The 26,393-nt window shown below is 35.9% G+C and overlaps 1 protein-coding gene and 1 non-coding gene across 3 annotated transcripts in view; both read left to right on the top strand.

Moving 5' to 3' along the window:
* ARHGAP24 (Rho GTPase activating protein 24) overlaps window positions 1-26,393 on the top strand; it is a 749,428-nt gene that overhangs the window by 265,778 nt on the left and 457,257 nt on the right. The gene's annotated exons all lie outside the window — the stretch shown is intronic.
* LOC116630304 lies at window positions 6,380-6,486 on the top strand. The gene has a single exon (XR_004298907.1). It is a non-coding gene; the product is annotated as a U6 spliceosomal RNA (small nuclear RNA).

The following is a 26,393-nucleotide window of genomic DNA, read 5'->3' on the forward strand; positions in this document are numbered from 1 at the left end:
TCTGTACATGAATGTTTTAAAATATTTACTAAAACGTTTACCCCTGACTGTGGCCCTTTTATGAAAAAAAATGCAACCATGTATAACTAAATAGGCACTTACCTGCATTCTAAGAAAATGAAAGGGATCTCTAAGAGGTCACATGGCTTTTACATGGGAGAGAAACACCTGGAAGTTTAAAAAGCCTTCATCACTCTTCCACTTCTTCTTTTCCTCCTGCCTATGGTGATGACTCAAGGTCAAATGTGTGAAACCATGAAAAGTTAAGGTGCATTCTCAAGGGGTCCAGTTGAAGAGAGCTCCCACTGAGCTTGCACCCTTGATTGGGCCCGGGATTGGCCCTTCCCTCACATTAACTGCTATGACCATCTCCCATGATCACCTCTTAAAGGAGAGTCCCATTAAACAACAGAGTACAAACCAAAGTAAGACAACGAAACCTATGGCTTACATATTATTGTTGAAGAAGAAATCTGGATAGAGATTGATCTAGGTCTGTGCTATTTAGTCTGGTGGCCACAGCTACTAAGGATTTGCCATGGTGCTGGTACAACTGAGGAACTGAGTTTTTAATTTGTTTCTGATTTTATTTAACTAACTTATAGCTAAGTTTCAAAACATCTTTTTGTAATCATTAAAAATAATTTAACTATTTTTTAGAATAACTAGGTTTCTGGAAATCTGCTTTTGAGCTGTAAGTTTTAAACTTAATTCCCAATACCAATCAAGTATTTCTGATACAAATTTAACCTCCAAGTTGAGATGTGCTGTAAGCATAAAATCTGCACTGGATTTTTAAGACTTATTAAAAAGAATGTAAAACATCTCACTAATTTTTAATATTGTTTACATGCTGAAATGATACATTTTTGGATACATTGGGTTTAAATACATTATTAAAATTGTCACCTGTTTCTTTTTACTTTTTCAATGTAGATAGTAGAAAATTTTATACATGGCTTTCATTATATTTCTGTGGGACAGCACTGATTCAGATGTTTATGACAGTCCCATATTTCCATAGTATTGGGTACTGAGAAGTCTAGTGTTCCATGGTATTCATTTTAATGCCATGGCTCCAATAGAGAATACACATATATTAGGTGATGACAATAAATTTTATGTCCTTAGGAAATAGTTTGACTACCCTATGACTAAGAATACAGATTAATAACCAGGGCACCTGGGTGGCTCAGTCAGTTAAGTGGCTCTTTCTGCTCAGGTCATGATCCCACATGGAGTGTGGGCTCCCCCCATGGAGTCTGCTTGAGGATTCTCTCTCTGCCCCTTCCCTGATACATGCTTTCTCTCTGTGTAAAATAAATAAATAAATCTAAAAAAAATACAGATTAATAAAATGGGAGTTAATGCCAACCTAATAGGTATCAACTCACTGAAACAATTAGGAATATTTAGAGTGAGGATGAAATAAGTGTTTACCGAAATCTTTTTCTTATTCCAGATTTCCTTCCCACAACTTTTAAAGAAACTTATCTTAGTCAAGATTAGCTAAGAAAAATACACTGTTTCAATTATATCACATGATGCATATAAATCAAGCAATAAGTATTTATGAATCATCAATTAAGAAATGGAATGCTCATGGCCTCAGAGAGGAATATAGGAGCCCATAGGACTTCATCCTTGCCCATGTGGAACTTAGAAATCTGGTATAGTAGGTAAGAAACATTTAAATTTTAGATTTTAGAAATTTAGAAATTTTAAAAATTTAAAATTAAAAAAAAAATTTTTTTTTAATTGGAGATACAGAGGTACCTGGGTGGCTTAGTCAGTTAAGCATCTGACTCTTGATTTTGACTCAGGTCATGATCTCAGGGTCCTGAGATCGAGCCCCACATCAGGCTCTGCACTTAGTGGGGAGTCTGCTTAAAATTCTCTCTCTCTGTCTCCCTTTGCCCCTATACCCATTTGCACTCTCTCTAAAATAAATAAATAAATCTTTAAAAAAATAAATAAAAATTGGAGATATAAAGGGACATATGTAATAAGGTACTAAATTGTAGATTCTAATTGTTTGGAAATTTAGGGGAAAACCAAACAAATGTGAACTGAGGTTTTGTAAAGTGCAATCTGTACAGTGAAGATGGGTCTTGGACTTGGATGGTTGGATTTGCATGGCTCTGGGGGAGGGAGCTCCTAGAGATTTGCACATTGACACACTGAGCTTTCTTTTGGGCCATTGATCACTTACCTATAACTGCTGACTTGCCTTTTAACTCACTAGGATATGAACTCCTTGAGGACACTGATTCTGTTTATTTCACCTTCTCTATCCCAAAGCCTCTGGTGGCTGGCACATGGTAGGTATTTAGTTATATTTATGAATATCATCAATATCTGAATAATAAATGAGAGCATTCTCATTGGAAGAAAGAGAATAACCCAAGAAACAGTGGTGGGTATGAGCATTAAGAGATGTGGGTTGCAGAAGACTTTTATGGTTCTACTTGTCTAAAAAAATGGAAGTTGTTCCTAACTTATTCCAAGGAGAAGATCTTCACACATTAAGAGAAAGGACTTGATAAACTGTAATGTACTATTAAATCCCAGACTTCACTGTTATTCACCTAGGGACAGGTTCTTATTCATCTTTGCAGTTGTCACACTGCATAGAAATGGATATTCAATAAATGGTTGTTCAATAAATGAATCAGAGAATGAATTGGAGGTCCCCAGTCTTGCCACTTTTTATATTTCTATTTTCCACCTGCCTGAAAGTGCAGGTAGCCCTCTCATTAGAAAAGTGTCTAGACTCTGGTTAAGCTTTGAGGAGAAGCTTGGCATTTTTGCTTATGAGCAGGGAGCCTGATGTGGGGCTCGATGTGGGGCTCGATCCTAGGACCCTGGGATCATGACCTGAGCCGAAGGCAGACACTTAACGACTGAGCCACCCAGGCGCCCCGAATTGATTCAGATTTTTGAAGTTTCCAGATGTATGGCCTTAGGATTGAGTTTTGCCCTGTACAGAAAGCATACCTCAATTCATACACACCTTTGCATTGCTCATGTGGTTCCTCTTATGCAAAGCAATGGGGAAAACATAAAATATCTTTCCTGAAATCCTGATTCAAATATACTCAAAGAAAATAATTTGGGGCGGCAACAAGAGCAAGGTTACTATTAAAGAAAATAATGCATTAAAAATGCTAACTTTAAAAAAAGAGATAACATCTTAAGAGAGATATTTGCAGAATTGAGTGGTTTATTTTGAAGGTTGCAGGAGTGATCTATTCTGAAATTATAGCTTTCAAAGATTATTTCTCTATGATGTACACTTTTTATATCTTACAATTGTATTTGCCAATTTTACCTCAATAAAGCTGGTTGAGGCAGGGGGGCGGGGCGGGGTGAGTGTTTCTCTTCCTGACTCGTAAGCATTTGACCTAAGGCTAAAAGGCTTAGAAATGTTTTGTCCCCACCAGCCAAAAGAGAAGCACAATGCAGATCCTACAGATAAAACTCCAACATCCTGTCTCCAACTTCTGAGCATTCATCTTTCGTAATACGCCTTCCTTCCATTCTCGCTGCAGTCACCCTTCCCCAGGCCCTGGCCATCCGATGTCTGGGTTATTGCTGTTTTGTACAACAAAGTAATTTATCTGCCTTTAGCTTTTGGTGCAATTAAATTAATCTTTCATATTGGTGCCTGTTCTGTAAACTACTGCTTTCTTCCTATCTTTCTTCTCCCCACGGAGTCTACACTGGCCACTTCTCACTGGGACTTTCCGGTCATAATTAATCTAGTCAACCTCATTTCTCTGTGTGTTCTTCCCCACAGACTAGTCTTTCCACTGTCCTCTTCCCATGTTCCAATAGTCAGTCCTCCTTTCTCTGGGCCTTTCCCTGCCTGGAATTCCCTCCCCTCTCCTTGTGTGAGTCTGGTCAGCCCTGGGTCCATTCCCTGTCTTCCATGAAACCTTCCTCCAGTCTGTCCCTGCAATGAGTGATCACCGCATTGTCTGAAGTTTTAGAGAATTCTAGCTATATGATTGATCTTATCATTTATCAGATTCTACTTCCTAGTATTAGCTTTCATCTGTATGTTTTAATTGGATATTGCTTAATTGAATTAAAAAAATGAAGCAAAAGAAAAAAGGGATGTTTAGATTATAAAAAGACATGTGCACACATTTAAAAACATATACAATGTGTTGCAGAAAGAGGACACATTTATCAATATATTAAATATAGAAACATTTTCTAGTGCTGAAAGTTGAACCAGTACCTGAAGAATACTTTCTCTTTGAGACGCTCTTTCTTTATCCAGGTATTTGGAAATGCTCATCTGCTCTAACTTGGCAGCATGTTTTTCTTAAAGCATAATAAAAACCTGCTTCGAGATTTGCAATTTTATCGCTCCTGAGTTTCCTTTGCTTTTTCAGGATGCTTTTCCTGGTTTGAATTTACTAAAGGATAATTTTACTTTGAACCCTGAGGCTTTTCATGTAATTTTTAATTATATGTATATTTATATTTATGATACATAATAAATACATTTAAAATTATATATATTTATAAATTAAATAGGATACATTAAAAAATGCTACTTTTGTATTATGGACTGTAGTAATTATGCCTTTTACTGGGAAAGCTCTGCTCCTAATAAATACCATGTTCTAACAGCACAAACAGAATGGTGACAAGATGTGCCTCCATATTTATGGCCCTTGATCTTTACTATCCAGAAATATTTCTCAAAGATCAAACCACAGCACACTTGGCTCTTGGCACTAGAAAACTTGGGCTTTGATGGTGATCAAGTATTGCATGTGATGGGGCGGCTCTTAAAAGGGACTCTTCAACGTGATGGGGATATACACTGCTCTTTTGTTTCAGAGAACAGACTTTGCCAAGATTAAAAAAAAAATGACACTTTATAAGAGTATTTTCCTCCTTTGGATTTTTGACTGGATACTTATCATTATGAGAAAGTGCCATGGAATGTCTCATTTCATTCTGTGGGAGCTGGCCCTAAGACCCTGAAGAAAATGTCTGCCACGCATATCAATAAACAAAAACACAAAACATTTCACACCTTCACACAATTCAGAATGTTTTTTCTCCTTTACTATCCCTCCCACCTCATTTCTTTTCTCCTCTCTCTCTCTTTCTTTCCCCCCAGCCTCTTCTCCCCATCTCCTTCAAGGTTCTCTGCATGCTTCTCAGGCTCCTTTTCTTCCCTCTGCTCACCTGAACCTGCTTTTCCTCATGTATCCATTTCTTTCTCTATCTCTTCCAAGACAGGATATCCTCACTGTATCTTTCTTCTCTCCTCTGAGTCTGTATTCTCTCTACCAGTTCTTTCCTTTGCAACAAAATCCATGTTGTGGTCTCGTAAATTGCTGGCTGCCTAGGATCATGTATTGTGTAAGCTTGTCTTGTTTGTCCTTTCTACTAGTAGTCTGTTTCTTCCGGATGAGTTCTTAGAGTGTGGTAATTTAAATAAAACAGTCGAACAGCCACCCACAAAACACAATGAATCCTTTTTTAAAGATGAAAATTGCTTCAGGATAAATGTTGGCCATTCCCATAATTTAAAAGGCTATTTTATAAAATATTTAAAAATAACTACAAAAATTATGTTTACCACAGCTAAGGCAGAGAATAAGACCTCTGATTTAAAAAAGTATCTGTCTTGTGTGGATCTTTGTGTAATTAGAATTTAATAAAATTGAAAAATTATATCTATTCTGCATGTAATTGTATGTTTCTTTTATCATCCAGGAAAGACTTCAAGCTGATGTAATAAAACATGGCATGCTGAAGGCATTGGAGTTAGACATTGTATTAGTTTTTTAAAGCTGCTGTAACAAAGTACCACAAACTAGGTAGTTTCAAAACACAGACTGTATTTTCTCATAGTTCTGGAGGCTAGAAGTCAAGGGTCATGCTCCCTCTGAAACCTGTAGGGAAATCCTCCTTTGCATCTTCCTGCTTCTGGCAGTTTGCTGGCGGTCTTTGGCCTTGCTTGGTTTGTGGCTACAACACTCCAATCTCTGTCTTCATTGTCGCCTGCGTTCTTGCTGCAAGTCTCTGAATTACATACACCCGTCATACTGGGTTAGGGGCTGCCCTACTCCAGGGTGACCTCATTTTACCTAATTATATCTGCAATAACTGTATTTGCAAGGAAGGTCATATTCTGAGGCAGTGGGGGTTAGGACTTCAAAGTATCTTTTTTTTGTGGGGAATGCAATTTCACCCAGAATTGGAAGTCTGGGTTCTGGTCTCATTTCTTCACCCATTAACCATGTGACCTTGGGCAAATTACTTAACCTCACTGGGCCTCAATTATAACATGTAGATAATTATAGGTCCTACCTCATAGTGCTATAAGGATTAAATGAGCTAATGCTTAGTGCTGGCCTCGGCAGCACATATACTAAAATTGGAATGATACAGAGAAGATTAAGATAGCCCCTGCACAAGGATGACACACAAATTCATGAAGTATTCCATATTTTTTTTTAAAAGAGAGATAATGCTTAGCAAAATGCCTGGCACATAGTAAGTACAAGTACATATTAGCCATTCTCCTAGTTATTATTATTTAGGTTGCTATTTTTATTGCTGGAGACACCATAGCTTAGTACCTGGTTGATTGTAGTTGCTCATTAAATGTTTAATTTCAGTCACTAAGGGCCATTATAATTTGTGTACTGTGGATGTTGAAAATGCTGTCAGAGAATACTCAACTCTAGAGTGGTTGAGATTACTATATTTTACGAAAGGTTTGCCACCTGGATGCTAAGGAATTATTTAATTTACCATGTCTTTTGGAATTGTTTGGAAATGTAGGAGATTCCTAGGATAATTTAGTGCTATAGGTCATGACTAATGAATTGAATTGAAGTTCAAGGTGCCTGAGTCCCGATCAGATTTCTCTGTAACTTGTCATAATTTTTTTAAAAAGTAAAAGACTATTTATTTCACATATAACTAATACAAAGCTAAGAATATGAGATATTGTATGATAATGATGATTTTTTGATCCAGAAGAAAGAGGGGCTGAGAGAGGTAAAATTATTTCCCATTGTCACAAAGAGGTTCAAATGAATTAGAGGCTAATTAAAATAGTACTCTGTCATCCAGTAATTTCACTACTGGGTATCTACCCAAAAAACAAAAACACTAATTTGAAAAGATATATGCACCCCTGTTTATTGCAACATTGTTTATAATAACCAACAAATGGATGCAACCAAAGTGTCCATCCATAGATGAATGCATAAAGAAGATGTGGTGTGTGTGTATAAGTATATAACATATAATATGTGTGTGTGTGTGTGTGTGTATAAGTATATAACATATAACATACATGTGTGTGTATATATATATATATATATATATAACGGAATATTACTCATTCATAAAAAAAGAATAAGATCTTGCCATTTGGGACAACATGGATGGACCTAGAGGATATAATGCTAAATGAAATAAGTTAGTCCGAGAAAGACAAATACCATATAATTTTACTCATATGTGGAATTTAAGAAACAAAAGAAAATGAACAAAGAGAAAAAGAGACAAACAAAAAATCAGACTCTTAAATACAGAGAACAAACTGGTGGTTGTCAGAGGGGAGGTGGGCAGGGGGTTGGGGTGAAATAGATAAAGGGGATTAAGAGTACACTTACTCTGATGAGCACAGAGTAATGTATAGAAATGTTCAATCATTATGTTGTACACCTGAAATTAATATAACACTGTATGTTAATTATAAGTCAATTAAAAAGGGTGGGGGGAATCAGTACTCTGTCAATTGTTCATACTCTAGAGGACAGAGTACTGAAAAAGGATTTGAGTGTGTTTTCCAGGTTAGGTTAGTGGACTGTCTCATCCAGGGGTTGGCCACGGGTTACATTTCCTGCCCCTTCGATTAATTTGGATTTGTTTGTGCTCTGTGGATCTTCAGCGCTTCTCTCACTCCTTTCATTTGTCACCTCCTGCTCTACACACCAAGGATAGCAGTAATGGCTATTGACCTTCACTTATTCATAGGAATATCTCAGTCAAGAGGTGATTCCAAAGGGAATTTGCCATCTAACTCCAAAAGAGGGTTGGGAAAGAAATTTATTAGGTTCTGTTAGTTCAGAAGTGGCTACCAAACCTCCAATGGACACTTCAAGTGAAGAGGAAATAAGCGCGGGAATGATAGGCCTCTAGAGGAAGCATAAATCTTTTCCCTGTTGCCACCATGTCAGCCACATGGGGATTCTTCCTCCAGTGTTTCATTTTGGCCCCTGCGAACACTCATATGCCCTTACTGGTCAGCTAACTATCATTTTTAACCCACTTACAAAAGCAGTGCTAAATAATTACGGCACACCACGTTTAAGGAGAAACATTTTCTTTTGTTCGATTTTTCAGTTCTCCTGTCCAGCTGCCTAAATATTCTCAGTTTAGAATTACTTCCTTTTTCTTTGTAAAGGTTTCCTGTGTGTGTGTGTTTTTTTTTTAATTACTTGACTGCATGTGTGTAGTTGGTCTCTTAGTCATGAGTCTTTGTTTGAAGACAGAAAACCAATTTGAAAGAGTTTTAACACAGAGAGGAATTTATCATCTCATATAAGCAAATCGTGGGAAGGGTTGGTGCAGAGTTAACATTAAGGCTGACTAGATCCAGGGGTTGACTGCGGTCAGGATTCTTTACATTTGTCTTTTTCCTGTCAGCATGATGGCTCTTTACTCTGAGACTGCATTCTCCCCCAGCGAGGGAACCTTCTGTGGGAAGACCTTGTTCACATTGCTACAGCCTGACAAAGAGAAGAATTCTCCTAGCACAGGCTTTGTCAGTTTCGACAGGCTCTGATTAGCTCAGCTCAATAGAATGGTACATTCTAGCTGGCCGGGTGGGACTCAGGTATACCCAACTAACAACCAGAGCCACGTGACCAGAGGAGAAGTTCTTGAAAGAACAGGTGATATTTGGGTATTAAAATAATAAATGCCCAATATATCTGATATTGTGAAATGTGTCCTTACCTACTGCTTTGTTTTTTTTTTTTCCGTGATTTTCCCCTCCATTATGATGGTCTCTACTCTTCAGATTGCCTGGTTCTGGTTTGTTTATAATTTTGGTGTTTGTGTGAGAGGTTTGAACTAATGTCCTCATTTCACTCGTTCTACTTGAGAGTCGTCATGACAGGGGTCCTAATGTGTGTATGTTGCCTTTACCTGCAATCTGTTTTCCTATAAAAGATCTTCATTCCTATTTCTGTCTGGGGAAATTAGTTCCTCATCAGGGTTTTGAAAGTCTTTGTGGAATGGTCCATTCTTATATAATTCCTGCAACTTTTATTCTGTGATAGTGCAAATTCCTTTCTTTTGACATAATACTGCACACATAGTGTATGCCTTTTCTAGTGTTAAGTCCTTGCCACATTGCTCACCTTTTCCATATTCAGTAACTAATCATATCCCCAGCTGCTCTGTTATAGGTAATCTATTTATTTCTTAATGCGTTTAAGAATGAGCTATTTGGATTGCCTTTTGCAGCAATACATTAACTATCATGTATAATTTTATCTATTGCTTTGCTTCTGCAAAGTGTCAGTCACAAGTGAGTCTTAGAGCTATTACATGAATAGATTTATATTGTCTAAAATTCCCATGTCAGTAACACTTTATTAAGTATTTATGATAGTCTGAAAATGCAAGATAAATTATGGAGTTAGATGGGTAACAAAGGTATTATAGTATTCTTTCCATATTCATAGAGGCTAATTTATAGAGGGCCATTCCAATAGACTGTTCTGCAGATATTTATTCAAATTACTAAACACTCTCCTCTTTTCTAAGTTTCTTCACATCATCTCTCTCTCTATTGAGAGAAGCAGCCTCCTTCAGGTGCTTTGACCGTTTACTCCTCTCTCAAATGTCTCATCATCTCCTTTCCCACAGGAGGATTTGTCCATGACACAAAACTATCTGCAGGCAGCTACGGGAGAAATTGCCATTTGCAGATGGGAGTAAGAAGAAAAGGGAGATAGCACAAATCAATAGCACTGGGAAGGAAAAGACATTAACACTACAGATATAAAAGGGATTTAAAGTTCATAGGAGAATAGTATGACAATACAGAAGCAATAACTTGAAATTTTAGATGAAATAGATAATTTTCTAACAAAACATAGATTATTAACCTAGCCTAGAAAAAATAGAAATCATGAATAAATCAGTAGCCATGAAAGAAATAAAATTAATGGTAAATGTCTTGCCCCTCTTCCACACCAATCTCCAAATAACAGCAAGCCCTGATATTTATAGGCATTATTTTAAAAACCCATAAAAACAGAAGATGCCTCTTTTAGGCAGACTGGGTCAGAGGCTCAAAATAGGAAATCTAACCAAACCACTTTATGCAGCTAGTGTAACTTTGATGTTAAAAATGGATATAAGGATAAGAATAAGTATAGTATATTCTCGTGTATGAATATAAAAGCAAAACACTTGATGTAATATTGACAAAAATTTTCAGCAGTGTCTAAAAAACAAACTACACGATAGCCAAGAGATCATCATCCAAAAATGCAAGATGGTTCAATGTTCAGACATCTATAAAATTTGGAAGAAAATTTCATAGGGTTTTCTCAATAGAGAAAAAATATTTGGTGTAGTTCAATATTCGATTGTGATATAAACTCTTAGTAAACTAGGAATAGAGAATATTTTCTACTATTTTGAAAAGATGTATCTATGAAAAACCTAAAAATGTTATTGTTCTTTAGAAAAATTTATAAACATTCCTATTCAAGTCAGCAGCAGGGTAAGAATTCCTGTGATTATCCCCATTATTTAGCATTGTACTGGATGTCCTAGCCAACTTGAAAAGGCAAGAAAAATAAGACTGCAAGCACTTAAAAGGAAAAGAAAAAAATTTACAAATAATAAAACTAAGTAGAAAATCCAAGAGAGGCATCAGATATATCATTAGAACAATTTAGACATGAGTTTGGCATGTTCACTAGATTCAAGATTAATATACATGAAATAGTAGCATTCCTGGAAATCAGCAATTAACCAACTAGAAAATGTCAGAGGAAGAAAATACACGCCATTTACCATAGGCAGAATAGTGCCCACCCATCCAATTGACTGTTCACCCTGAAACCTGTGAATATGTTAGGTTAGTTGGCAAAGGGGAATTCAGTTTGCAGATGGAAGTAGCTTTAAAATAAAGGGATTATCTTGGATTATCCAGAAGGTTCCTGTGTCATCACAAGTGTCCTTCAAATATGAAAGAAGGAGGGAGAAGAGTCAGTATCGGAGTGATGTGACAGGAGAGAGACTCTACCTGCCATTGCTGGCTTTCAAGATGGAAAGGGACCATGAGCCAAGGAATGTAGGCAGCCTTTAGAAACTAGAAAAGATAAGAAAGTAGATTCTTCCCTACAGCTGCTCAGTGTGGAGGAAGATAATTAGCTTTTATTCTTCTGCTAAGGTTCCTGAATAAAGCTCCCTGCTCTCTTTTCCTTTCAGTTTCCCACACTCAAGGGCCTGGAAGGCTCAGCCTTTCTAGTCATCTCCCTCCTTGGGCTCCTGGGGCTCTGAGAAACTAGGCTTATGTATGGGGCTCACTGAGCCCACAGGGGAAGCAGACACATAGGGATTTCTTCTCAGATTCCAGCCTCTTGCAGACCCAGTAACCCTTTGAATCAGGACTGAGGCAGAGAGAAAATTGTTAACAGTGGAGAGGAAGGAAGCCCTAATGAAACTTGTCTAAAGTTCTCGTCCAGTGACCTACTGACCACAAACTTACACTGGCTCAGCTGGCCCACTGTGTTGTCTACTCATTAATAAAATATATGGAATTATTTTAAATTTGTGATTAAAGTGATAACTCCTGTAATTTAAATTTTTGATTTAAAATAATACAACCTCTCTTGGTTTGGGTGTTCCCAGAGCAGACCCTGAAACAAGGATTTGAATGAAAATCACTTTTGGGGAAGTGATCCAAAAAAGCATGTTGAAGAAGTGAAGCCAGACAGCAGAAAAAAAAGTTGATGAAGGGTGCTTATGAAGAAGGTGCTGGCTTTGGGCAGCTGGGTCCCAGTCCATCTGGGGAGCCTCTGAGAGGGTTAATTCTTCAGAATTAACTCATGTAGAAAGCTCCAGTCTAAGGCTTTATCACTCAGAACTTTCAGTCTGCCCTGCATGGGTGAGCCAAGCATGCTTTTATGATCCAAGAACTCCTCCAAGCAGAGGCACACTATTTTTTTATTCTCTTGAATTTAATTTTGTTTTCTGAATGGTAAATTTTCTACATAGTTTAAAGTCAAAACTATGCAAAGAGTAAATAAGTAAACTAAGATATATACCTTTTTTCTTTCTTTTTTTTTAGAGAGAGAGAGGGACATGGGAGGGGCAGAGGGAGAGGAAGAAAGAGAAAATCCCAAGCAGGCTCCATGCCCAGCATGGAGACCAACATGGGGCTTGATTTTGTGACCCCAAGATCATGACCTGAGCTGAAATCAAGAGTTAGATGCTCAACTGACTGAGCCACCCAGGGCCTCTAAGATAGGTATATATATATATATATTTATGTTATGTTAATCACCATACATTACATCATTAGTTTTTGATGTAGTGTTCCATGATCATTGTTTGCATATAACACCCAGTGCTGCATGCAGAACGTGCCCTCTTTAATACCCATCACCAGGCTAACCCATCCCCCACCCCCCTCCCCTCTAGAACCCTCAGTTTGTTTCTCGGAGTCCATAGTCTCTCATGGTTTGTCTCCCCCTCCAATTTCCCCCCCTTCATTTTCCCTTCCTGCTATCTTCTTCTTTTTTTTTTTTTTTTAACATATAATGTATTATATTTTTCAGATAGGTATATTCTTATTCTTCCTTTTTTTTACACAAAATTCTTGGTATATATATATTGTTTTATATTTTGTTTTTTTCACTTGACAGTGTTGACTGTAAATCACTTTATTAACAGTTCTCAGAATTTTTCCTTGTTTTGTTTGTTTTTAAAACTTCATATGATTTCATTGTGTTGAAGTATCAGAATTTTTTTCAATAGCATTTAGGCTATTTCTATATTTTATATTACCAAAGTATCATTTAAAATTATTACTTTTATTACAAAATTATTATTACTTTTTCTAAGTATACCATGAGCATACATTGTTTTATAATTTTAGAGGTGAATCTTTAAGGTAAAATTCAAGAAGTAGTATTGCTTGGTTAAAGGGTAGATGCATATAGTCTTTTTAGATATTACCATAAGGCTATACAATATTGCACTCCCATATTAATATGTAACAATACCTTTTCTACTCAGCCTTGCCAACAGAGTATGCTGTCAAATGTTAACATTTTTTTTACCTAGTAGGTGTAGTTATGCTTTAAATTTCCCTTACTTTGAGAATTCCATCTTTTTTTACTTTTGTGGGCCAGGAAATTTATATACCTTTATGGGGGTTCACTTTTTTCTTGTACATCTTTTTTCTATTGGGATTTTGTTTTTTCTTATTTCTCAATTTCTAAGAGCTTTTACATATTAAAGTGACAAATTGAAGATTTGTTTTTTGTGATACACATTGCAAATATTTGTCTTTTGACTTTGCTTTTTAAAAAGTCATGAGAAGGTTTTTTCCTTTAATTTTATATTAATTAATTTATCAAATTTTATTTGATTTGGTTTAAATCATAATTAGAAAGGCTTTCCATGTATCTATGTTTTCTTCTAGTACTTGTATGTTTTTTTGTCTGTTTGTTTTTGTTTTTGTTTATTTTAATGTTTAGACACCTAATTCATTTGGAGTTTATTGTGGTATATGGTGTGAGGTAGGATTCACTTTTGTGTTTTTCCAGATGGCTACCCAGTTTCCCCCACCTCAGTTTTTGAAAAGCCCATCCTTTTCCCCAGTGATTTGAGATGACACTTTTATCATGTAACAAGTTCCCATGGTGCTTGCATCCATTTCTGAATTTTCTCTTTTATTCTGCTAGTCTGTCCATGCATGGACCAGTACCTCATTGTTTTAAACATAGACAAGTCTTCATAGTATATGTAAACCTGTATATTTAGCATGTTTAGTTAATCCACCACCACATAACTATATTTAACTCAATAAAACATAATTTCCTTCACCTATCCCTTATTTTTGGACAACTGGTATATCTTCCTTCCAACTTTAACAGCAAATGTTATTATCATGTTATCTCTGCCTATATAGCACTTCCAAATATTATATAACAGTGGACTTTTTAATGATTCCTTATGTCGATTGCCAAAATGCTTTCCCAAACAGAATATCTGAAGCACAGCTTTCACAAAATTAAAAACTTTTTTATTAAAATTTTTTTTAAAGTTGTTACTTTAGTAGCCAAAGCCTAACTAATTTATACTTCTTAGATCATTAAAAAAGTTAGACATTTTCTCGTATGTTCATTCACTAATTCTCATTTCTTCTTTGTGACTTGCTTTACATATTGCCTTTTATTTCATTGGTTTCTTGTTGATTTATATGAACTTGCATATAAAGATATTAATCCTTCATCAATCATGCTTACTGCAAAGCTTACCCAGTTTATTAAATTTTTAATATTATTTGTATTTTGTCAGGCTAATATTTTAAACTTCAGGTTGAAAAACTGTGACTCTTGCTTTTATTATTTCAGTAGTCATTTCTAAAATAACTTCTCATTTAAGGGTGGATATATATTTATATTTTTTAATGGATACATAATACTTATAGAAAATGTAAAAACAACTCTAACTTGCAAGTGATTTCCATCCTTGGACTAATGTAAATTTGAAGCAGTAAATTTGGAGGCAGAACAATATTACAGACACAAACTCTGACAGCTTTAAGAAGTGACATCTGATGAAAGGACAAGAGACTTTCTAAAAATATCACACATAAATCCTCAAAATTATAGCAATTTAAGGCCATTGAAGGTATAGCAAATAGACCTAGCAAAGTGTCCACTTAGCAAAGTACCCTAAGCTGATGTTCATAAAGTGATTGCAGAGTTATGAAAATATTAAATGATGTTCAGGTTATCAAGGAGAAGACAAATATATAAGATATTATTAGAAACATTTTTAATTCAAATAATTTTTAAAAAATGCTTAGAAGTGTAAAATCCTTAGCCAACTAGGAAAATTGGCTGAGAAGAATGACTTTATTCCCAGGGTACCAGTTAGATGGCATTTTATAAAAATTATTGTCACCTGTTTTATATGGCTTCCTAGATTTTAAGCTCCTTGGGAATAAGGATCATGATTTACACCTCAGTTCCCTTCTAGGGCCATGTATTAAGAAGGACTGAATGCCAGATGAGCACCAGTGTTTTATATACTTATTTTTTAACCCACTTACTATCCCACTTTCCCGGGGGGGGAAACAAAAGCTTGGAGAGGTTACACTCTTTACCCAAGGTAGATTTCGAGCCCAGGACTATCTGGCCCTCCCCACATGGCTAATTCTTTTCTCATGACACCTGGCACAGTGACATACCTAGACTTCGTTTACTGTTTGCTAAGTAAATCAGAAAGTTAATTATTTTAATTATTAATTATTGTTAATGAGAGGTTGGAAGTAGGTGACATAGTTTATAATTTTGTTGGAGAAACAAGACATACACATGAAATGAGATCTCAATCAAATCATAATTTAAAGTTCATTATTTTAGTTGCCTTTTTCAGAGCCACCAAGTCAGCCTGGAAGGCTTTCCAAAATAGCAATTAGATCCTTCTAGAATCTGTATTCGCTTTTGGAAGAATACAGTTCTCATCAGTTGACACCAGGATCAAAGCAATATGTAGTCACAGGTTGGATGGTCCTTCACCCTTCCCTGCACTGAATTCTTCGCTGGGACTGGCAATCTCTTAGTCTTATTGATTATAAAAGTGAAATGAAAGAATGTTCTTTGTCTTCAAAGCCCTCCCTGTCTATGGTTTGTTGTCGAAAATTCTTCTACATCATTTTCCACATTCCATCTTGCAAAAATGTTTTTGTGGAGATGATGGCTTTTGCAAGTCACTTTTATACCTTTTCTATCTAATTGCTGCCTAATTGTTGCCACCACCCCCCCCCCCATTTTTAACAACTTTGGTGAGATATGGCATCGTATTTTATGAGGATTTAAAAACATGCTTACTTTAGTAAGATGAAGCTATTTGCTCACTCTTCCTTTGTACTTGATGAATTATTGCTTCAAAAACATATTTGGCTTTCTTTCTCACCATAAACCAGCCAAGCAAGACAGATAGTGTATTAAAAAAGAGGTTTAATTTCCACATTCAGTATAGGAAAACATACAAGATTTACGCAGTTTTGTGATGCAAAAGGTGAAAAGGTTGTCAGGGACTTTTCAAATGATTCATAAATCTGAGTGTCCAGACGACAGAGGAGGGATGTGGATAAGTCAGTAGAGGCACTGATGAATTTCTCAGATTACAATACCATTTTCTCAGAGAATACAGCAAATGTCAAAACTGGTTACATTATCTATGTTGATTTCATTTGACATAGGAAGCTCCTTAATTAAGAGGGTGAGCATAGGTAGTGTTCCCTCTGAGAAAACCAATTCTGTTTCCCAGTTTTCAATAATGCCTAATGTAGTAACAAGGACACAGTGGGTCCTCAATCGATAACAAATATTTGCAAATGCAGGCTGATAAGGGGGAAGAAAATTTTCTAACTATTTCTCCACATTCTGTCTTCTAATTTATTCTAAAAAACCTCTTGTGTTTTCTCTTCCCTATTTTCCCCATTTTATTTTTTAATTTAAATTCAATTAATTAACGTACAGCGTTATTAGTTTCAGAGGTAGATTTCAGTGATTCATCTCTCATATAATACCCAGTGCTCCTTACCTCTAAGGGACTGAACTCATTTAGGTCTCCTTTATCCATGCATTGCCTAATTCTACCAGTGTTGATTTAGAGGATAATCAGTTGAACATGAAAAATGCTTGGTGCAGGAAATCTTGAAGATGCAGACATGAATTAGCATTAATTGGACTTGGATGGGCAAATATGGGGAAGAGGAAATATTAGGCAAAGTTAATGATTTGCTCAATGAAGTTGGTGAGAATGTGTGGTGTACTTAGGAAACACTCAGGTAGATGATGATTACTCAAGTAGAGAGTGTGTTAGAGGAGTGGGGAAAAGATTAGAGGAGCATTTGAGGGTGGAAACATTGGCTAAGAAAAACTATGCCAAATTATAGTTTAAATATTATTAGGTTATAACATGCCTACTTAAATGGTTTTCTTCCCAAGCCCTTTAACAATGACTTTAATATGTTGATTCTCAAAATAACATTGTTTCACTCCTAAGTAAAAATGCTGTTATTCTATTTTCTCAGCTGATGTTCTGCTCATCTATCCCACTCCTCAGTACTAACTTTTGGGGGCCTCTAATATTAAGACAAGACATTGAAAGTTACATGAGAGTGGGTGTCAGGCCAATGGAGGGCAAGGTGCTGTCAGATGGTCTTAAGAACAACTTGAAATGGTAGTATGTATGTTTATGTATGTATGTACATATCTATCTATCTATCTATCTATCTATCTATCTATCTATCTATCTAATCTGTCTATCCAATGTTCTCTACCCTTTTTACTCCCTCCATCCTGAAATACCCACACTCATGTACTATCACCCTCTAGTTTACATCCTCCTGTCCACATCCCCAAGGAAACACAAGCAGCCTCCCAACTGGAAACCTTGCAACAGCACCTCACATTCTTGTCATGCATCATCCTGACATCATCCTCACATCGTATGCTCTTCTTAGTGATATTTCCAATCTTTGGGTCACTCCTTTTCCTCTTTTAGCATATTTACCTACTGCTGATCTTAATATGTTATCTATTCAGTTAATAAAACTAGTTGATATTCTTTTTAACTAATTTTTACCTGTTTAAAATGCTCTTAGGAGTATTTTTTTTTCATGAATTCATGATTTTTCATGAATCTCATGAGAAACCCCACAGAAACTGTCTCACTCTGACCCATTTAAGAGGCTGATAGAATTATCACTTATTAGGGACAATCAAGGACACTAACCAAAGTTAATGGCAAGCCGTTGTTAGGAAGAAATGGTTTGTATCAGGATGTCAGTGGAAAAGCTAAAGCTATCAAGTTATTTAGCTCTCCTTTCTTAAATCATTGAAATGTTTGGTGCCTTTATTGTAGAATTTTCTGAGAAGTTTAAGGAAAATAGGAAATGATATATATCTTAGTGTATAAGAGTGCTGGTTTTCAATTCAGTTTGTGTTTGGATTCTAGAAAAATACGCTTTGTGTGAATTGTTCTGACAAGTATTCGATTAAAACTTCATAAAATGAATAGAAAAATGCTAGGCACCTCTTTTATTAGTACCTGAAAATAGGCTAAGCCTGGAAAAGAAAAATAAGGTTCTCAATTGACCTTTGATTTATTCAAGACTGTTGGGAAGATGGATATCCTTTAAATGGCACATTAATAAAATAAGCCCCATAAATTTAGTCCAGCTCAATCACACAGCTCAGAGTATTGTTTTGTTTTTGTTTTTTGATTTAGGTGGTAAACTCAACTCATGAAACATCCGAAGACAAATACCTAACTTGCTACAAATCACTGTTCTCACAACACACTCTCCATAATATTGTATAGGTGTCGGTGTGGGTGTTAGTAATAGTAGTAGTAGCTGCAGAACAGCGAAGGTCGTGGTGATGAGAGATACAGGCAACGTGTTGTTACTGCTACTTACACTGCTCTTTCTACATTACCTTTCTATTTTTGCACATTCTTGTTTGGTCTGGTGCCGTTCTGGGTGTTTCGTAAGGATTATCTGTAGACATCACAACGACCTAACTAGGTAGATGGTGCTATTCCACCTTTGCGTAAGTAGGGGCTGCAACTCAAGGAGCTTAAGTAATACACCTATGGTCTTAGAAGTCATAGCTTATCAGAGCCAGGATTTGGATTCAGATTCCTGGCTCCAAAACTCTTGCCTGTTTCAGTACACTGTGCTGTCATGTTATCCTGTCTTCGTTTGCCCACATGATAAAATGTAAAGGAATTGTACAATCACATGATTTGTCTTTTTCCTTTGGGTCAGTTTCGAGGTACTGGAGAACCATAGTCTCGCTTGGTCTTGGTTTGCCTTTTCCCTGCATATTCATATAATTGGCTGTGTTTATATCTTTCTGTCTGGTGTGTGTATGTAAATAGCCTGCTAGTCACATGACCACATACCAGATGGGCTGGTCATTTGGCCCTTTGGCGGTTGACTCACATCCAGGTGGCTCTGCCAGTCTTTGACGTGGTAGAATGGTATCTGATGTATTCAGATAATGTTAGCTATTTAGTACTGAGAACAAAGGCTCATGCAAAAAGGCAGACCACATTCTTTTCTCTGACAGTGAGGAAGACCTCTGCTATTTAAGGATGCTTATTGCATGTCTGACACTTCCCCATGTGTCATCTAATTCCACCATTAACTCTAAAATGAAAATAACGTATTAAATCCCTTAAATTTTCTTTCGAGAACTAAAGTACTCAATCGGGTACGTATGGGACTCCAGATTTCCCATTAAAAAAATAATTGACAGTTAACCATATATGCCCCAGAGCACCTCCTCATTGCCATCCATTGCTATATCTCAAAGAACGTAAACCAATTTTAGACATGAGTTAATCAAAATATGATTAGGATAGCAGCTCTGGAGGAGATAAACATAAGCACTTCTTAAAGAAATATAAATGTTATTTGTACCATCAATAACCTCATTAGCATCAATGAGACAAATGATGCTAAACTTCAGTTATTCTTTTCTTTTCACTTATTTAATTCATAATGCAAATATGGCCAAGACTACTAGTTGAGTCACTAAGTGCTCTGTAGCTGTTGCATGGAGGTATTGAGGGCCTTTCTAGATCGTGTGCATTATTTAGGGAATTTAGGGATCTGTGCTTCACTCTGATTAAGTAACACTTTGGGTGCTTAGGGTCTCAGTAAGTACGCTTTGTGGGATTCACTAAGCTCCTGTATGTGAAGTTCCTGTCCTTATGAAACAATATAGCAATAAAGTGAAGATTGGGAATAAGGAATGGTACCCCCTAAGGCCCATTATCTTGGCCGCTGTCATAATAGTATTCAGATTTGGAATTTATGTGAGGTCTATGGGTAAATATTGCTGGCATGATTTGCCTTCTGAGGTGGTGACATTTCCAAGCCAAGCCAAAATCGAATTATTATTTCCTATCTATCTAATCTAACACATGTATTCTCTTTATCTTTTAGGATTCCAAAGTGGCTTTACAAAAACATAATACAAAACAGTTCAGAAATGCTTTTTTCCTTACTGTAAGGGTAAATGGTGGGAAAATGACATAATTACCAAAATTTTACACTTAGCTAAAGATAATTGTGTAATTAGGAACAATTTGAAGGCATAAAGTTGAAAATGTCATTTTAGAGGTTTTTAGAGGTTTTTAGCATGTTTAAAGGAGCATGTTAAATTTCTAAGTGGAATTATCACCCATGATATGTAAATATAGCTAGCAATAAGGGTCACTTAGCTTACTATTAAGTAAATGCCTTAAAAATGAGTTGGCAAAAAGAAAGGTCGTTTTTCCTCTTTGGAGGAAAGTTTATTAGTAAGAAAATGAGACAAAATATTTAAAGAATTTGATTCTACTGACTTCCTTCCATTAGAATTAAATTTTATAGGAGATAGGCATGTCAATAACTATAATTTTTGTTGACCCCATAACCTGCACTCTTGACATAATTACATTGAGATGGGAACAATCCTTAAATAGGTTGGCCATTTTCATATAGATGTGGTGGTGCACAACCCAATTCTGGGCCCATGGTTTACATTTGTATATCAAGACAGGCTTTCAGAGATTGGATAATTTATCACTTTTTACAGGCTAAATTGAAGATAACAATATTCTCTATATGTAGCATAGTTTTGCAAAGTGTGATTTACCTATGTCAGAATTTCCTGGAAAATTCTGCTGCAGAATCCTGACGCTCATTCTGGACCTTGAATCAGAATGTTGGGATGGGCCAGCTTTTTACCAAACTCCTGGCTGATCTTAAACATTCTATATTTAATAACCATATTCTTGGCATAAATATTATTCTTTAATGTACCTCTACTATTAGTCTGGGACTTAGTGAACATTGAATACACACTGTATCAGATTTAACCATAATAGATAGGAATTTAATTTAGTTAAATAAAGTTTCTATCACATAATTGTGGAGTTAATAATAGTATCAAATACATATCGAACATCTGAATATAAAATCATGTCTTCTGGCCATTTAAGATCTGCAATTCTCACAGAAGCCCTGCATAGTGGATGATTCTATTCCCATTTTAACATGTAGAAGACGGGTTAGAGGGGCTGAATAGCTTGGATAAGGCCACACTTATAGTAAGAGATGACATTAGGATTTAAATCCAAATATGGCCCAGTCCAAAGCCCATAATGGAATTAAAATGACATGTATGAATTCATAGCAGTGCACAGGGCCACCACGAGTTCATATGGCACCTTTATATGAAGTAGAAAAAGTTATTCTCATCCTTCAGAAAGATGTAGCCCATGCTGGGTTGTATGAGCAGAACATGGGATAGATTTCACTTCTCCTCTCTCTCTCCATCATGCCCCTGTACAGTGAGGAACCTGAATCACCATAGGTGGCCGCCTAGATGATGCTTTTAGTGAGCAAATTCTAAGGCTCTGTAATATCTTATAAACACAAAATGCATGCTAACAGATTAAAATCCAATGAATGTCATAGGCATGAAGAGAGGGTAAAATTAGAAGATAGCTTATTGATTGCCCAACTCTGTTGATTTATTTCGGTTGTCTTTGGGTTTCTTGTGAGATGGAGTGGCTTTCCATTCCTATTTTGTGACGGAGGATACCAAATGATCTCAACCGTTTAGCTAGAGTGCAGCCTAGTTTGACTTGGTTTCGTTTACATCTGTACTATATCCACTATATTATTAAAATTCAAATTATGACACTTTTAATACCAAACAGCAGTAATATAAAGTATTCAAGGTCTAACTGGACCATTTCTTATAGCTATATTTTTGTTAATAATTTTACATGCCCATATATTATTACTATTTTTAAAAACATACAGCTCATGCTTGTGACTCATGTAATACACTTAAATCCTTTTCATACCTCTTCTACCTCACCTTTTAGATATCTTACTATATTTGATTCAAACTTTCTTTATTCTCTCTACTAGAACTCATCTCAGAAACCCAGGGGAGGTTTCAACCATTCCATTAAAAAAAAAAAGGGCAGCTAACACAATTTTGATAAATTTTCTTAAAAAAAAAGTCGTTATGGAAAGACATTAATTTTTCAGACAAAAGACATGGCTAAATCTTCAGCACATACTGCTATTTGAACCAAAGATGTTGTATAAATAAACTATACTAGCTTTTAAGCGCCTACTGTGTGTCCTGTACTGTCTTAGGTCTTAGCAAGTTTTTAGCTCATTAAATGTAATCACCGTAGTTATTCTTTTGGAGATTGCATTCCAGGGAATAGGTGATATACTCTGGCCGCTTCAATACAGACCTGTCACCATTCTTAGAAAACAGCATCCCAGGAGATAGTTTACTGCTAGTGCATCAGCCATGGACATTGCCAACAATGAGCCGCAACCTGGAGTCCCAGAGAGTCTTCCCGGATGTTCCCTGTGTTCCTGTTTCCTTAGAGAGTCACCTTTTTATTTTGCCTTCTTTTTTATGTTAGAAAAATAGAATCAGGTTTTTTGTAGGGGCTTTTATACCCCATCTCCCCAGGGTGCCTGTTCTCAGAGGTGTATACTTTTAATCCTTTTGTTGCATTTCCTTCCTTTGAAATAGAGCTAATGAATTCAGAGTTTGTTTTGATGGACATGGATTGATGGACAGAGCATGAAATATGTTTTAAAAGTTTTTCCTCCCCACATCTCAATGTAGCTTTCTTAAAATTAGATTTTAAGATAAAAAAATAGGTGCCTAGGAAAACTTTAATGATTTTAAGTGTTAGATATTCGTGGTATGGGGCTTGTCTTAAAGCCACTATTGAAGACCACAGGGATTCTACTTATATGAAAAGAGAAGACAACTCATGGGATTATTTTTCCTGGTTGTTATCTAAGAACTCACTTTGATCTTTTTCTGAGGATCCTACTGGAGATGGCTACTGAAATTTTGAAAGCAAAGGCCACTTTATTTACTCCTATTGCACAGTTGAGCATCAGTAATAAATTTATGAGTGTCTTGTGGAGGATATCTACATGAGGAAAATATCCTCCTGTCATCTTTAAAGATAAATAATGTTCAGCTTATTTATATTAGATACATACTTATGGACCAATTCCATGGTGTTGTGTTAATATTTCACTTTTAGGAATATTACACAAGATCTGTATATTTTTATGTAACTTATTTCTTAAGAGTTCAAATAGTAATTTGATCCTCGATTGAAGTTCACTCACTGCTCTGTCTATTATAGGTCAGCAATATCTTGCACATTTGATTTTCTCTGGATATGTGGGATAGATCAATGGAATAGCACTGAGCTCCAGAGAAAAGTGTGAGAGAAATATTAAATTACATTATTATAGGGAAAGTTGAAGTGAGAATAGTTTCAAGGAACATTACTGTCTTTCCTGAGACTGTATCTTATTAATAATTCATTATAATTTAGAATACAAAGTAATTTTGTATTTCTTACATTCAATATAGCTCCAACATATTTTCTACTACGTCTTCATAAGCTTCACTTGAGATTTCTATTCAATTAGCAAACCCATTTGGGGCATTAATTATGTGTCAAACACAGCACTAGATAGAATGCAGGGTATTATGATGAGCAGGGCATTATTTCCTATTTGGGAAGATAAGAAATGCATATTAATAATCAAGAGGCAAAATTAAAAGTTTTGAGCCTTAAGTTTTGCATAAAAGTGTTTAAAAGTTCAGATATGGTGAGATTACTTCCAACTTGAAGCCACTCTTCTCCTAAATGTCTCCCCGTCACCTGTTCCATCAGAGGACCTTATTTTGCACGTGGAAAATTTTACCTGAGTGTGCTGCACTGCATCTCTTATTTACACTTTAGTTCTCTTTTCATCTAAGAGAGGATAACTTAAATGCTTTCTTTTGTACACTTGTTCTTATACTGTTTCCCAAGCATCACTTTGAAAACAGAAATGTTCTGTCTCTCAAACCTGCCCAAGTATGTTTTCTTCCATCTTTTAAATGGCTGCTGAAATTTCACCTCATGCACAAAATCTTTTGATTTGATCAGAGAATTAGATATGGATTTTCTTGTTGCTCAACATTGACAACAAACACCCAATTTCTTTCTCTGATTTCCTGAGACATATATTCAATAAGTTTATTTAGTACCTTTTATGTGTCGGGAACATAAATGAATCTGGGATGATTTTCTGAAACACTGATAAAGAAAACAGGTGTATGAACAATAGAGTATAATATGACATGGTCAGTGCAGTGTATATTCAAGGTGCATTACGAACACAAAGAATAGAATGCCTAGCTCTGGGGGAGCTGATGAATAGGACTGTGCCAGAAAGAGAAGAGAGAAAGTCACTAAAGGAAGGAATCCATCTATATAAAGGCAGTGAAGCATGGAAAAAGGTGTACACATGGGTCAGATCATGGCAGACTCTGTATTCTGTACCACAACAGCTGGGTTTGAACAGGATACTACATGTAAAGTGCTTAATGCAGTGCTTTATCCACAGAAGGCAAGAAAAAATATTAGCTATTATTGCTAAAATTACTATTGCTTATTTTTAATCATAACAATCCAGTAAGAAATCTGGGGCCACTGGAGACTTTTAAGCAGAGAAATTAATGAGTAGGTATGTTACTGAAAAATGGCTCTGACAAATGTGTAGAATATGGATTGGAAGGAGAAAGATTGGGAAGGGGGAGATCAGTTGACAATTGTTAACAATAATGTAGGCAAGATATAATTAGGTTCTAATGACATGAGTGTGAGAATTAACCTCTTTGTATTTCAGTTCCCTCATCTATAAATATAGGAATTATAATAGCATCTAACTTATAGGGTTGACATAAGGATTAAATGAGAGTTAATATTTTCTTTTTTTTTATTATGTTATGTTAATCACCATACATTACATCATTAGTTTTTGATGTAGTGTTCCATGATTCATTGTTTGCGTATAACACCCAGTGCTCCATTCAGTACGTGCCCTCTTTAATACCCATCACCGGGCTAACCCATCCCCCAACCCCCCTCCCCTCTAGAACCCTCAGTTTGTTTCTCAGAGTCCATAGTCTCTCATGGTTCATTTCCCCGCTCCGATTTCCCCCCCTTCATTTTTCCCTTCCTACTATCTTCTTCTTCTTCTTTTTTTTTTTTTAACATATAATGTATTATTTGTTTCAGAGGTACAGGTCTGTGATTCAGAGTTAATATTTTCAAATCTCTTATAACAGCGCCTTGTAAGACGGTGTGTTTGTTAAACAAACTTCAAGCAGATGAATACAGTTTGTATGTCTTTTGCATATGCGTGACTTCTAGATTGTTTGTAATTGGACATGAGTTGTATCTATGCCACATCCTCTGCAGAGGCAGTAATAAAGAACTGTTCGTTTGAGTTGGTTATACTTGTAATAATATTCAATACTTATCTATTCAATGCTATGAAAGAGAGAGACAAGTCTTGATCTTCTGAGTCAAATACATAATAATACCTTGACTACTCTTCACTGATGGCAAAATCCTTCTTGAACATATCATGTAGTAGTCATTGTAGTACATCACAGGTACATATATTTTAAAGGTTATGTGCACATAAATGTAAAATGGTTTTGTTGTCATCAGTGATTCTTTTGGAACTCAAATTTGCTCCTAAGGAGAGACCATGAGCTATAGTGTTTTAGATGTACCAGTCATAAATCAAATTATAGATTTTTGCAAGTACATTGTGATGAATAATTTTATGGCATACTACTCCTAAGTCTAATTAAATGAAACACTGTTTGTAACTGAATTTTGGACTGTGAAAAGACTTGGTTGACTTGGTCTAATACTCTGATTTTAAAGGTAAGATTATTGGTGATTGAGAACAAAATGCAAGTGAAACCTCTCAGAGGACTTATGAAAGTTCAGTTGGCTTGAAATTCTTTGGATCACTCTTTCTTTGCTTTTCATCACTATTTAGATATTCTAGGAGAGCTTCTCACTCTCAGAATTACTGATATTTTTGGTCAGATAATTCTTTGTTGTGGGGGGCTGACCTGTAGGTCAATGACCTGACATTGTAGGATGTTTAGTAGTATTCCTGCCCTCTACCCACTAGATACCAATAGAACTCCTTTCCC

The sequence above is a fragment of the Phoca vitulina genome, unplaced genomic scaffold (assembly GCF_004348235.1).
Source record: "Phoca vitulina isolate PV1807 unplaced genomic scaffold, GSC_HSeal_1.0 scaffold3, whole genome shotgun sequence".
In the NCBI taxonomy this organism is placed as follows: Eukaryota; Metazoa; Chordata; class Mammalia; order Carnivora; family Phocidae; genus Phoca; species Phoca vitulina.